At 47.0% G+C, this 14,784-nt stretch overlaps 1 protein-coding gene across 1 annotated transcript in view; it reads left to right on the forward strand.

Moving 5' to 3' along the window:
- Nucleotides 1–14,784, forward strand: part of LOC126456590 (runt-related transcription factor 3-like) — a 245,660-nt gene that overhangs the window by 188,225 nt on the left and 42,651 nt on the right. The window lies entirely within an intron of this gene.

Consider the following 14,784-nt stretch of genomic DNA (forward strand, 5'->3'; position numbering starts at 1 on the left):
GTATTCCAAATTTTCTCTCAGTTGTTCTGCCACTAATGCTGCTGAGTCGGGAGGTCGGTAAAAGGAGCCAATTATTAACCTAGTTCGGTTGTTGAGTGTAACCTCCACCCATAATAATTCACAGGAACTATCCAGTTCTACTTCACTACAGGATAAACTACTACTAACAGCGACGAACACTCCACCACCGGTTGCATGCAATCTATTCTTTCTAAACACCGTCTGTACCTTTGTAAAAATTTCGGCAGAATTTATCTCTGGCTTAAGCCAGCTTTCTGTACCTATAACGATTTCAGCTTCGGTGCTTTCTATCAGCGCTTGAAGTTCCGGTACTTTACCAACGCAGCTTCGACAGTTGACAATTACAATACCGATTGCTGCTCGGTCCCCGCATGTCCTGACTTTGCCCCGCACCCGTTGAGGCTGTTGCCCTTTCTGTACTTGCCCAAGGCCATCTAACCTAAAAAACCGCCCAGCCCACGCCACACAACCCCTGCTACCCGTGTAGCCGCTTGTTGCGTGTAGCGGACTCCTGACCTATCCAGCGGAACCCGAAACTCCACCACCCTATGGCGCAAGTCGAGGAATCTGCAGCCCACACGGTCGCAGAACCGTCTCAGCCTCTGATTCAGACCCTCCACTCGGCTCTGTACCAAAGGTCCGCAGTCAGTCCTGTCGACGATGCTGCAGATGGTGAGCTCTGCTTTCATCCCGCTAGCGAGACTGGCAGTCTTCACCAAATCAGATAGCCGCCGGAAGCCAGAGAGGATTTCCTCCGATCCATAGCGACACACATCATCGGTGCCGACATGAGCGACCACCTGCAGATGGGTGCACCCTGTACCCTTCATGGCATCCTGAAGGACCCTTTCCACATCTGGAATGACTCCCCCCGGTATGCACACGGAGTGCACATTGGTTTTCTTCCCCTCTCTTGCCGCCATTTCCCTAAGGGGCCCCATTACGCGCCTGACGTTGGAGCTCCCAACTACCAGTAAGCCCACCCTCTGCGACTGCCCGGATCTTGCAGACTGAGCGGCAACCTCTGGAACAGGACAAGCAGCCATGTCAGGCTGAAGATCAGTATCAGCCTGAGACAGAGCCTGAAACCGGTTCGTCAGACAAACTGGAGAGGCTTTCCGTTCAGCCCTCCGGAATGTCTTTCGCACCCTGCCACACCTTGAGACGACCTCCCACTCTACCACAGGTGAGGGATCAGCCTCAATGCGGGCAGTATCCCGGGCAACCACAGTCGTAGTCCGATCAGGGGATGCGTGGGACGAGCTGGCCGTCCCCGACAAACCCCCATCCGGACCCCCACAGTGATGCCCATTGGTAACAGCCTCAAGCTGTGTGACCGAAGCCAACACTGCCTGAAGCTGGGAGCGAAGGGATGCCAACTCAGCCTGCATCCGAACACAGCAGTTGCAGTCCCTATCCATGCTAAAAACTGTTTTGCAAAGAACGTCTGAACTAATCTACAGAGAGCGCAAACAAATCAACAAAATTTAAACGGTTATTAAATTACAAGATTGCCTAGTAAATGCAGTAATGCTCCTACTTGCGCACTGCTGACACTGCTCGGCGGCGGAAGGAGACTACGCGAATTTACACTATTCAGGTACTAAAACGCGATGCTACAACTCTCAAATACTATAATACGCCCGAAATTTATGAATTAAACAATGCAAGTATCAAAAACACGCAAAGAAATTAGGAATTAAACTATGTAACAAATGAGTGAGCTAGGAGTATACGACTTGCTGCTCAGCTGCTTATCCAAGGCGGCAGGGAGCACACGTTGTTAGGACACTGTGCTCCTTACCCATGGGCGTCTTTTCATGGTTTCCCCGTCGAGCACGTTTGAGATGAGTTGGCAATGCGTATTGCAGCAGTTCCATATGCACTAACAGCCGTCCTGTCAACCACGCCGGTGAAGGAATGGAACATCCCACTGCACCAGCTCCTTACTAATCTAATAAACGGAATGGAAGTAAGTTGCAGAGCATGCGTTGATGCCCGTGGTAATCACACACCAAGTTAAAGAATCATGTCCCGCCTTTTGTAGTGTCCTGGGGTCCCTCGTTAATTGCGGTGACTTCATTGTAATTATTATATTTGAATGAAACGGTCATTTCTGTTCGTCTCACTGCTTATTTCTTCCTGTTACTTTCTGTACTACACTGTAACAGTTCTTCTATGTGTGGTCAAAGTTTCGTCGAGCTGTTTCACTTGGGACTGACACATCATACGAAAGCTGCTTTCGTCCTTGCGTTTTGCACACCAGTGTACATAGACATTTTTGAACACAAAGCTATCTGGAACCGAAGATATGCTGATCATCACAACCAACTCATATTATATAACATCTACATTCACACTCCGCAAGCCACCCAACGGTGTGTGGCGGAGGCCACTTTACGTGCCACTGTCATTACCTCCCTTTCCTGTTCCAGTCGCGTATGGTTCGCGGGAAGTACGACTGCCGGAAAGCCTCCGTGCGCGCTCGAATCTCTCTAATTTTATATTCGTGATCTCCTCGGGAGGTATAAGTAGGGGGAAGCAATATATTCGATACCTCATCTCGAAACCTGGACAGCAAGCTACACCGCGATGCAGAGCGCCTCTCTTGCAGAGTCTGCCACTTGAATTTGCTAAACATCTCCGTAACGCTATCACGGTTACCAAATAACCCTGTGACGAAACGCGCCGCTCTTCTTTGGATCTTCTCTACCTCCTCTGTCAACCCGACCTGGTACGGATCCCACACTGGTGAGCAATACTCAAGTATAGGTCGAACGAGTGTTTTGTAAGACACCTCCTTTGTTGATGGACTACATTTTCTAAGGACTCTCCCAATCCATCTCAACCTGGCACCCGCATTACCAACAATTAATTTTATATGATCATTCCACTTCAAATCGTTCCGTACGCATACTCCCAATTATTTTACAGAAGTAACTGCTACCAGCGTTTGGTTCGCTATCATATAATCATACAATAAAGGATCCTTCTTTCTATGTATTCGCAGTACATTACATTTGTCCATGTTAAGGGTCAGTTGCCACACCCTGCACTAAGTGCCTATCTGCTGCAGATCTTCCTGCATTTCGCTGCAATTTTCTAATGCTGAAACTTCTCTGTATACTACAGCATCATCCGCGAAAAGCCGCATGAAACTTCCGACAATATCTACTAGGTCATTTACAGATATTGTGAAAAGCAATGGTCCCATAACACTCCTCTGTGGCACGCCAGAGGTTACTTTAACGTCTGTAGATGTCTCTCCATTGAGAACAGCATGCTGTGTTCTGTTTACTAAAAACCTTTCAATCCAGCCACACAGCTGGTCTGATATTCCGTAGGCTCTTACTTTATTTATCAGGAGACAGTGCGGATTCTGTATGGAACGCCTTCCGGAAGTCAAGGAAAATGGCATCTACCTGGGAGCCTGTATCTAATATTTTCTAGGTCTCATGAACAAATAAAGCGAGCTGGGTCTCGCACGATCGCTGTTTCCGGAATCCATGTTGATTCCTACAGAGTAGATTCAGAGTATCCAGAAGTGGCATGATACTCGAGCAAAAAACGCGGTCTAAAATTCTACAACAGATCGATGTCAGAGTTTTGCGCATATGCTCGACATCGCTTCATGAACACTGGAACTACCTGTGCTCTTTTCCAATCATTTGGAACCTTCCGTTCCTCTAGAGACTTGCGGTACACGGCTGTTAGAATAGGGGCAAGTTCTTTCGCGTACTCTGTGTAGAATCGAATTGGTATCCCGTCAGGTCCAGTGGACTTTCCTCTGTTGAGTGATTTCAGCTGATTTTCTATTTCTTGGACACTTATTTCGATGTCAGCCATTTTTTCGTTCCTGCGAGGATTTGGAGAAGGAACTGCAGTGCAGTCTTCCTCTGTGAAACAGCTTTGGAAAAAGGTGTTTAGTATTTCAACTTTACGCGTGTCATCCTCTGTTTCAATGCCATTATCATCCCAGAGTGTCTTGATATGCTGTTTCGATCCACTTACTGATTTAACGTAAGACCAGAACTTCCTAGGATTTTCTGTCAAGTCGGTAGATAGAATTTTACTTTCGAATTCACTGAATGCTTCACGCATAGCCCTCCTTACGCTAACTTTGACATTGTTTAGCTTCTGTTTGTCTGAGAGGTTTTGGCTGCGTTTAAATTTGCAGTGAAGCTCTCTTTGCTTTCTCAGTAGTTTCCTAGCTTTGTTGCCGGCCGGGGTGGCCGAGCGGTTCTAGGGGCTACAGTCCGGAACCGCGCGACCGCTACGGGACTGATGACCTCAGAAGTTAAATCCCATAGTGCTCAGAGCCATTTGAACCTAACTTTGTTGTTACCGTCCCTCACAGTTTTACTCGGCACGTACCTGTCTAAAACGCATTTTACGATTGCCTTGAACTTTTTCCATAAACACTCAACATTGTCAGTGTCGGAACAGAAATTTTCGTTTTGATCTGTTAGGTAGTCTGAAATCTGCTTCCTATTACTCTTGCTTAACAGATAAACCTTCCTAACTTTTTTTAATACTCCTATTTACTTCCATATTAAGGGATGTTGCAACGGCCTTTTGATCACTGATTCCCTGTTCTGCGCTTGCAGAGTCGAAAAGTTCGGGTAATATTAAAAAAAAAAAAGAAAAATAGCACCACAGGTTCGTCCAGATTACTGTTTTCAGCAAGACGAAAAATCTGTATACGAAAGTTGTGCTACATGAAGTGGACATAGATAAAAACTGACGAAATATTTCTTCGCAGTAAGTGGGAACTTTTCTGAAATTTCATTAAGAGTATTGCTCCGAACCCTCATGTGTTTAACTTTTTGTCCTTCAATAATACTTAAACTATGGAAAGTTCATTATGATATTCGCAACTGTCTGAAGTAGAGCTCCGAATACGTTCTGGCTCTAGGTAAAGCTGGTGGCAGTGTACACAGTGGGGAAGTTCTGCATCCTAATAGGCACTGCATACCTTCTCTTCATTCTCCTTGCAAGTGGCGAGATGCCTTCGCGGTCAGCTATGCGTCAGCAGCGCAAGCCACGCAGGACTTCGAGCATTATCGATTAACTGAGCAAGGCGTCAACACCGGTCATAAGGCTAATTAACAAGAATCCTCTCATTCAGATAGCTTACGGCATTTTATCTTGGTCGTGTTCTTGACAACTGCGGAACACCTTCTTCTTATTCCAAGGTAACTGGTTCCAGCCGTTCATAGACAATCAGCATACCAGTAATGTCTCAGATGAAGTAGACCAGGAATAATGCTGCTATTTACCTTAAATGCCATTAAATAAACAACTTAGTTACAACATAAATAAAATAAAAATACGTCGCTTATATAACCATTACCAGCGTGTGGAGATGATGCGTGGAGCCGTTGCTAGTGCAAACAAACACATGTCGTCAACTGTTTACCAGCATTGGGATGCTAACGGATTATGAAGATTGTGTGTGGTAATAGAGGGAGAAGAAGAAAAGAGCTCTCTCTGTTGGATCTACGAATCTTCCGTCTTCCTTTAGTGATGTGCTGTAGCACTCGTTTTGGAGTTCGATTATCATCCATTCTTTATGCATACCATTTTTTCTTTCCTTTTTCCCTTAAACTTTTGATTTAACGCTGTGGCGCATAGCGCCCATTACAGTAGACAGATGTTAGCAGTGGGCACTCCCTACGGGTATTGTGTCCTGCATGCATTTTCAGCCTCATGACTGATTGAAAACGCCAGAGAAATGACCATTAAAAGTTGTCCACTGCACTGAAATCCATGCACCACCGGGTTAAGTTGTAAATTTCTCCATTCTTCTGGAGGGCCTAATTTTTTAATTTTTGTACTTGCTAGTCCAAGGACTGTTCTCGAAAACCTCGTCCTAGCTTTTATGTGTTCTAGGGTTCATAGTACAGTTTGCACTTCCATACACTCCACACAGAACTGCCATAACTTTATATAATTTTAGTATTATGTCCTTCCGTACTATTCTCCTGAGGATTTTGCTTCAATCCAGCCTCGAACCCCGCACTCTCACTGATCAAATAGACAACAAAATATGGAGAGAGTTATCGCTACTTACTGTTGTTAATTACTGTTCCACTATTGATAACATTTGGCTTTGATTAAATTTGGTTGTGTGCTGGCGCTGCTTGGTTACAGTGTGTATCGTCTTTCTGAAAGCGCTGTCATTTGTTTCTGGTTAATAATTTTGTATCCCGCTTGGAAGGCGGCGCGCAGGTAGGAGCAGGAAAAGGTGAAAATCTCTCGGTACTGCAGTGTGAATTCAAATCGCCTTTACTTTAGAACTAGAGTAATACATAACTTTGCCTTGAGGTGCGAAGATGAAGCGAAGTCTCCCGGCCGTCTGCTCTTGATCAAATGGACAGAATCTGTAGCGGAGCTCGTAGAGCTCCACAGCACCGGCTAGAGGGCGCTGTCGCCGGTGTCTGTCGTAGTGCCAACTTAATAACTTGCACCTAGGCCGTGGCATCGTTGCTATCGATACCACAGATGAAGCCCCTCCCACGTAGTGTTTAAGTTGTCATGCATAGCGATCTTTCATTTAATTCGTGTCTTGATAATGACGCAATGATCACTTGTCGATATATTGGCTGTCGAGGATGTTACACGGCCGCATTCCCGTAAGTTATTTCCTAGTTCGATACGCCGGTAGAATCTCAAGTATCACAAGAATCCACCTGTTATAAAGACTTTATTGACGCCTTCCGAGAATGACTTGTCATCAGAATATCGGAAACCTACTTGATACAAAGTATCGCATCAGATGGTAGCTTTACTAACATCAGTGCACGAGTTTTATAAGAAGTGGATTTTTCTTCTTTAGCGACCTGAAGCAGTGTTAATGGCGTGGACAGTGAAATGCAGTAAAGTGCCAGCAGGCTGCGTAGGTGTACCCGTACGAGATCGACTGTAGTTGTGTGTAGTGTGTGGAGCCGTAAAGCAGCCAGCGACAGCCACTGCTTGTCGGCGGGGGCAGCGGCGGCGGAGGCTGCGGACCTGTTGCCCACGTCGGCGGCGGTGGCGGGCCACGCCCGCCGCAGCGGCGGTGGCTGTGCGGCGAGCCGCAGCGCCCACGCTTCTTCTGCGGCCACCGCTGACCGCAGCGCGCCGGACAGGTGAAGCCGGCACCTAGCGCGGATAAACGGCGATATGTAGCGACTGTGGCGATTAAGCGGCTCTGCGGTCGCGGCGTGTGTCAGTCACATTGAACACTTACTGTAGTGGTAGTAGTAGTATTAGTAGTAGAGGGTTTTTGGGCGCACGACAGCAAGGTCTTCAGCGCCCGCTCAGTAACAGAGTGAGACAGGTGTCAAGAAAAGAAAAAAAAAACTCAGAACAGTAATATAAAACAGGACATAAAACACAGGTAACAAGCTTTGGAAAAATATGTGCCTACCCACACCGAAGGGTGGGATGAAGCAGGGCGTCAGCAGTAAAACATGGACAACACAGGAAGAAAGTGGTAGAGGGAGCTAAAACAATGTAGCAGATGGAAGTGGCTGGCTGACCGCAAGGAAAAAAGGGAGGAGTCAGCCACTCTGCAATGCACTAAAATCTCCAGCCTAAAAGTTTAGGCCAGAGTCCAGACACATCACAAAACTTTAAAACCCTAGACACACACGTCTCATCGTTAGCTAAAGCACAAGGCAGATCCCCATCAACTCGTGCTTCTGCCCTTGCATCACTGTAGAAAATGCAGTCTGTTAAAATGTGCCGGACAGAGATGTGCACACCACAAGCATCACAAAACGGAGGATCCTCCCGCCGTAATAAAAAGCTATTTGTGAGAGGACAGTGCCCAATACGAAGACGTGTGAGGGCCACTTCTTCCCGCCTGAGCAACCGGCAGGAGGAACGCCACGGCCGAGTTGTTGGTCTCACCAACCGCAGTTTATTGGCCGTCACCGCCCACAACGCCATGCACGTCCTGTGGAGTGCAGAGATGACAGACTGCAAGATAATAGGACACTGGACCACATCCTGCTCTCTGCAGGCCTCCTTGGCAGCCCGATCGGTCTGTTCATTGCTCCATATTCCTACATGAACACTTACTGTCCACAGATGAGAAGAACGCACGCGGCCGGAGTACATTGTGAGGTCATATAGAGGAGCACAGTACGGTCCGTTCTAAAAACATTTTTACAAGTACCCTTATAGTCCGATTTGAATTAGTTGGCAACAGACGTTTAATGTCCAATGGATCCGGAAAGATATTGTGTGCATGCAGGCACCACAGCGATTACCTGTCTGCGATAACAGAAAATCTCTTTAAAGTATCTCTCTCTCTTCCAAAAGTCATGGTAAAATATCTGAAATTCGTGTATTATACAGATGTGTATAGTGAAAATGTATGCTGAGTGCTCCGAAATATGTATGTACACTCTAAGACAAAGAAAACGGTGCACCACGAACTGATTAACCGAATAGGACGGAATTTGGTAGACGTGACGTACGTGTAAAGACAAACGAATGATTACAACTCGAACGGTCCACGGGTATACTGCCGGTTCATAGTGTCCAACGGGCACAATATTTCGGCGATCGGACATGTCGCCATCTTCAGGTGCGCTGACGAACTGAGCTCCCGAGGGCGGGCGGCAGATTTAAATTCTCTCCCCCCCGCGGGCCGCTCTCTTCGCCGTCCACGCCCGCGCCCGCGCGCCGGCGGTCGCGAAGACGTCGGCGTCGGAATCTGTCGTAGCGTCGATGTGCTTGCTACGTCCGCTCTGGTCGCCAGTTCGTCCTTCTTGCTGAGAGTCTTCTTAATTACATTCAGTTCCGGGTCACAAGCCTTGCTGAGAATGTAACCGCGATCTCGGTTGATAAAATCTTCCCTGGTGCGAATTTCGATAGCCTCCCTTATAACGCTGTCCCAATATTTAGAGGTCTGAGCCAGGATCTTGGTACGCTCATAATCCATCTCGTGTTTCTCGAACAAACAGTACTCTGCTACCCCGACTTATTTGGATATTTCAGTCGAGTGTGCCTTTGATGTTCACGGCAACGATCTTCGATGGTGCGTACTGTCTGTCCGATATAAGTCTTCCCACACTCACATAGAATTTTGGTATATGCCGGCCTTCCTCAAACCGAGGTCATCTTTCAGACTTCCCAGTAATGCCAGTGTTTTATTGGGCGGGCAAAAGACGGTTTTAGCCCGGTGTTTCTTTAATATACGGTCGATTTTCCACGATAGTGCGCCATTGTACGGAATAAAGGCAGTGGCTACCTCTTCTTCCGTGACTTCATCCGTTTCCACAGGTTGTGCTGTGGTGGTGGGACGGAGAGCGTGTCTAATCTGCCATTCCGAGTACCGGTTTTTTCGTAACACGGTTTTGAGGTGTTCCAGTTCCTGAGGCAGATTCTCTGCGTCTGAGATTCTGCGCGCCCTGTGTACTAGTGTTTTTAGTACTCCATTCCACTGAGAAGGGTGGTGGCAGCTGTCTGCATGCAGGTACAGGTCAGTGTGCGTTTTCTTCCTGTAAACACCGTGGCTCAGGGTATCATCAGCTCTTCTCTTGACCATAACGTCCAGGAATGGTAATCTTCCTTCTGCTTCGGTCTGCATAGTGAATTTAATGTTTGGATGTATGGAGTTTAGGTGTGTAAGGAAATCCAGGACTTGTCCCTACCATGGGGCCAGATGACGAACGTGTCATCGACATAACAGAGGAAACAACTAGGTTTCTAATTGGATGACACCAAGGCTTCCTCCTCGAAGTACTGCATGTACAAATTCGCGACCACCGGCGAGAGTGGGCTGCCCATTGCGACTCCATCCGTTTGCTCATAGTATTCCCCATTAAACAGAAAATACGTTGAGGTCAAGACATGCCTAAAGAGTTCGGTGGTCCTCTCGTCAAATTTCTATCCAATAAGCTCGACGGACTCTTGTAGAGGCACCCTGGTGAACAGTGAAACCACGTCGAAGCTCACTAGGATGTCAGTGTCTTTCAGTCTGAAGTTGTCGAGACGTTTCATGAAATCCACGGAATTACGGATATGGTGAGGGAATTTACCTACATAGGGGCTAAGTAATTCAGCCAGATATTTTGCCAGCAAGTAAGTAGGGGTGCCCTAATGTTGCTGACAATCAGGCGCATAGGTACCCCCTCTTTGTGGACCTTAGGGAGTCCACAAAGTCTTGGTGGTACAGGTCCTTGAGGTGACAATTTCTTGGCATCCCCCTCTGGTAGATCCGCGTCCTTGAGTAGAGCCCTGGTCTTGTTCTCCACCTTCTTTGTGGGGTCAGCATTGATCTTCCCATAGGAGTCGTCATCTAGCAGGCGCTGCATCTTCTCAATGTAGTCCTTACGGGAAAGAACAACAGTGGCATTGCCTTTGTCAGCAGGTAAGATAACAATCTCAGAGCACTCTCTTAGGTCCCGAGTGGCCGCCCTCTGTCTACTGGTAATGTTAGTCTTCGTAGGTTTAGTTCTGGTTAGAGCCCGGCAGGTTTCCCGACGCACTTCTTCTGCTGCTTCAGGTGGTAATCGTGTTGCAACCTGTTCCACCGCACTGACGATGTCCGCCACCGGCGTGAACCTAGGTGTGGGAGCAAAATTTAGTCCCTTCTCCAGAACCGAAATTGAAGAATCACAAATGATTACAATTTCAGAAAAACTAGACAAAGAGCTTCACAAACTGAGGAAGTCAGTTGGTCAACCTCTCACCCTTATGCCCCTTATGCAAGCAGTTATTCAGCTCAGCATTAATTGATAGAGTTATTGGATAAGCTCCTGACGGATATCGTGCCAAATTCTGTCCAACTGACGCGTTGCATCATGGAAATGATGGAGCCCTGGAGAGCCCTGAGATCCAGAGACGTTGCTGGCCAAGATAGGGTTTGGAAAACACGAAGACAAACAGTAGAAACTTCCGCCGTGTGCGGGAGGGCATTATTTTGCTGATAATGCATTATATTCGCTGGTCATCGGGACCTGGAACCTCGCTGACTGTAGTAGAATGGTCGTCAGTGATGAGTCCCAGTTCTCCGATGATCAGCAAAAACCTGTGTGGAAAGGCCTATACTTCGGTGGGATACCAACTTGTCACCCGTCATAGGGCTCGATAATCAAGAGTTATGGTCTGAGGTGCCATTTAATTTCATAGCAGGATTCCTTTGGTTCTCATTCGCGGCACCCTTACAACACAGCTGTACGTCGACGATATTGTACGCCCAGTTTTGTTGCCCATCACGGGAAACCATCCTGGGCTTACATTTCAGCAAGATAATGTCCGCCCGCACACGGCGAGAGTTTTTACTGTTCGTCCTCGTGCTTGCCAGATCATACTTTGGCCAGTAAGGTCATCGCATCTTTTCCCAACTGAGAACGTTTGGAACACTGTGGGCAGTGTCCTCTAACCAGCACGGTATTTCGATGATCTAACGCACCATCTCGACAGAATTTGTCACGATAACTCTCAGGAGGACATCTGAGAACTCAATCAATGCCAAGCGGAATAACTGCTTGCATAAACGCCAGAAGTGGACCAAAGCGTTGCTTACTTGCACTGTTTGTAAAGTTCTTTTTCTCGAATAAATCATTCAATTGTTCGGAAAATGTGATCTTTTGTCTGTCTGTGCATGTAAGTCACATCTACCGTATTCCGTCATACTCCATTAATTCCTTGGTGGTGCTTCTTTTTCTTTTTTTTGCCCTCGTTATATTCTGGTAAAAAGTAATCCACTTCCGTTTCTCCAAGCTCATCACAAAGAACCTTCGCTCGGGTGGAATAATTATCAGTCGTCCGGCACCATCTGACATCACACACCAGCTGACTCCTTACTGAGATGGTGTCGTGATTTGCCATTGATCATTCTGCAGAACTTAAATCCAACACAGGAGGGCATTGTCCATTGTAGAATAAAACCGGCAGGAGCAATTACACTATATTGCTCACCTTTAACTATTCACCATTCACAGTTTACTGTTCACAATTCGCCATATACCATTCACCGTCTACTGTTCACCATTTACGATTTACTGTTTACTATACTGTTACGCATTCCAAGATGTATGACACAGTGGTTTTTGTAAAGTCGTGATTATTTACTATGATAATTCTAATGGTACTTTAGGCTGTAATTTAGATTTGCAGTAGTGTTCTAGATGAATTTAATGTTGTCAGCAAGTGAAGTGTGTGTATTTTAATAAGTCACGCAAACAATTTATGTGCATAAATATTTAAGTGTAGGTCCATTGTGCGTGGAAAGTGTGGCACGAATATGTAACTTCCGACAATTATTAGACGTCAGAGTAACGTTGGTAATTCTCTGTGCATTTTAAGCTATAAGTTATGTCTGCATCAGAGCTTATGTGCATTGTTTGCAGCCAAATGTTACGCATTTGGTTAATTTAATGTGTGGCACAAAGATGGAATTACAGTCGTCTACTAACCTACAGCTTTTTCAGTAATGTCAATAAGCGAGCTGTGTGTGTTTTAACAAGCTATACAGACAATTTAGATACGGAAACGTTGTATTTGAAGATCTGCAGAGCTCACAAAACATGGTACAGCTATCGAACTTTCACCATCAAAGTGCTCTGCGTAACCTACAAGTCTTTATACGTAATGCCGCTATGCAAGCTGCATTTATTTTAATACCTAATGCACCTTAGATGTGGGAGTGTTTAATTTGACTGCTCTCTGGGCTTGAAATGTGTGTTTCGTGAAATTTTATTTTGCAGCAAAGATCGAATTTTTGTAGAGATATGTAGTTAAACTTGTATACTATAATAAGCGACTGTATGTGCTTTTTTATCTTGATAAATGAATAATCCTACCAAAGAATTTATTTGCATGATACCGACTCTGTCATCGTCTCTGGAGACGATACATTTCTGTCACAATCTTCGGTGACGCCACGTGTATGTAAATACCTTATTCCTCCCTGGGTGTGTGTGTGTGTGTGTGTGAGAAGAGAGAGAGAGAGAGAGAGAGAGAGAGAGAGAGAGAGAGAGAGGGAGAGAGATTGGGGGGGGGGTATTTTTTTTTAAATTGTTGGTGTAGCTGTGTGGCTGATTACAGTTTAATACAAAGTTCCTAATGCTGCAGTTTGTTATGTACTTGAACTCGATTAGGCTCTATTATTTGTAATACTTGCCGATCCATATCATCGATTGTATTTTTGTTGTCATATATTATCTCCCCCCCCCCCCCCCCCGCCCCCCGCCCCCCCCAAACCCTCCATGTACCATGGGCCTTGCCGTTCGTGGGGAGGCTTGCGTTCATCGGCGATACAGATAGCCGTATCGTAGGTGCAACCACAGTGGAAGGGTATCTGTTGAAATGCCAGACAAACGTTTGGTTCCTGAAGAGGGGCAGCAGTCTTTCAAGTAGTTGTAGGGGCAACAGTCTAGATGATTGACTGATCTGGCCTTGTAACATTAACCAAAAGGTCCTTACTGTGCTGGTACTGCGAACGGCTGAAAGCAGGGGGAAACTACAGCCGTAATTTTTCCCGAGGGCATGTAGCATTATTGTTTGGTTAATCAACCCTTAGACGACAGTGTAATCTAAATACGACAAATGGCTCTGAACACTATGGGACTTAACATCTATGGTCATCAGTCCCTTAGAACTTAGAACTACTTAAACCTAAACTAACCTAAGGACAGCACACAACACCCAGCCATCACGAGGCAGAGAAAATCCCTGACCCCGCCGGGAATCGAACCCGGGAACCCGAGCGTGGGAAGCGAGAACGCTACCGCACGATCACGAGATGCGGGCTAAATACGACAGTATGCCATCTTAGGCACTGTATAAAACACTTGATAATGCCATTGAAAAGCCGAAATCATGATCGTGTAAATGTAACACTGCAAATAAAAATCAGACAAATGGCGGTACTGACTTTAAAGAGCCTTAAAAGAGTATTCTAACTTTTTTCCGGCAGTGTATATGCTGCTATCAAGCATAGCGAGATTAGCTTATTCCATTGCTGCATAAAAAGAATGTAGCATATATGCTACATAAGGACTGAGGAGGATAAACGAGCAGAGGCACCGACGCACAAGCAGCCAAAGTGTCGTCAAATCGAAACCTTGCACCAGGCCGAGAGCCACGCGACATTTTTTTTTTTTCCTATCAGCTACGACCGGTGTGACCGCCGGACAGCCATTACCAGTGCCCGCACTGGCCACTGAGTGTGACCACGCTCAGTCCCTTTCGCTCTCTCCTTTTTTGGCCGCAGACAAACGACCGCGGACGGCGGCAGCAGGTCGTTCCGGGGTGACTTATCGGCGCGCGGCCAGAGCGGGCGCACCTCGCGAACGCGCCGGCCCGCCATTAACAGCGCCGGCGGCGATAATTCGGGCCCGCGGCAGATTACGGCGATATGAGCCCGCGGGCGCCGCCGCCATCGTTCTTCATCACAGTAACGAGGCGGCAGCGGCCGCCCCCGCCCCTGCACAACTCTTTCATTAGGAGAGGTGCGCTCCTGCGCGCGATGAATGGCTCCCGTCTCCCCTTGCCGTGTCCTGCGACGAGCCTCGCCAGCTGACAAATTGCCCACCTCTGCCGCCGCCACCGACAACGCCGCGGCGCCCTGCCTGCTGCAACGCCGGATTGGCTAATTGATTACCGATTACTGCAGGGAGACGTGTTTTGTGCCGTGTAAGCTCCCACTCGTAAGCTCCGGTCCTGGTTCTTCCCTCTCCACGTGTGCACCTGTCACTTTTCGTAGAGCTGGAAAGTGGAGGAGGAGGGGGAGGGGAGAAAATTTTTTGAGAGCACGGGAGA

The sequence above is a fragment of the Schistocerca serialis genome, chromosome 2 (genome assembly GCF_023864345.2).
Source record: "Schistocerca serialis cubense isolate TAMUIC-IGC-003099 chromosome 2, iqSchSeri2.2, whole genome shotgun sequence".
NCBI lineage: Eukaryota > Metazoa > Arthropoda > Insecta > Orthoptera > Acrididae > Schistocerca > Schistocerca serialis.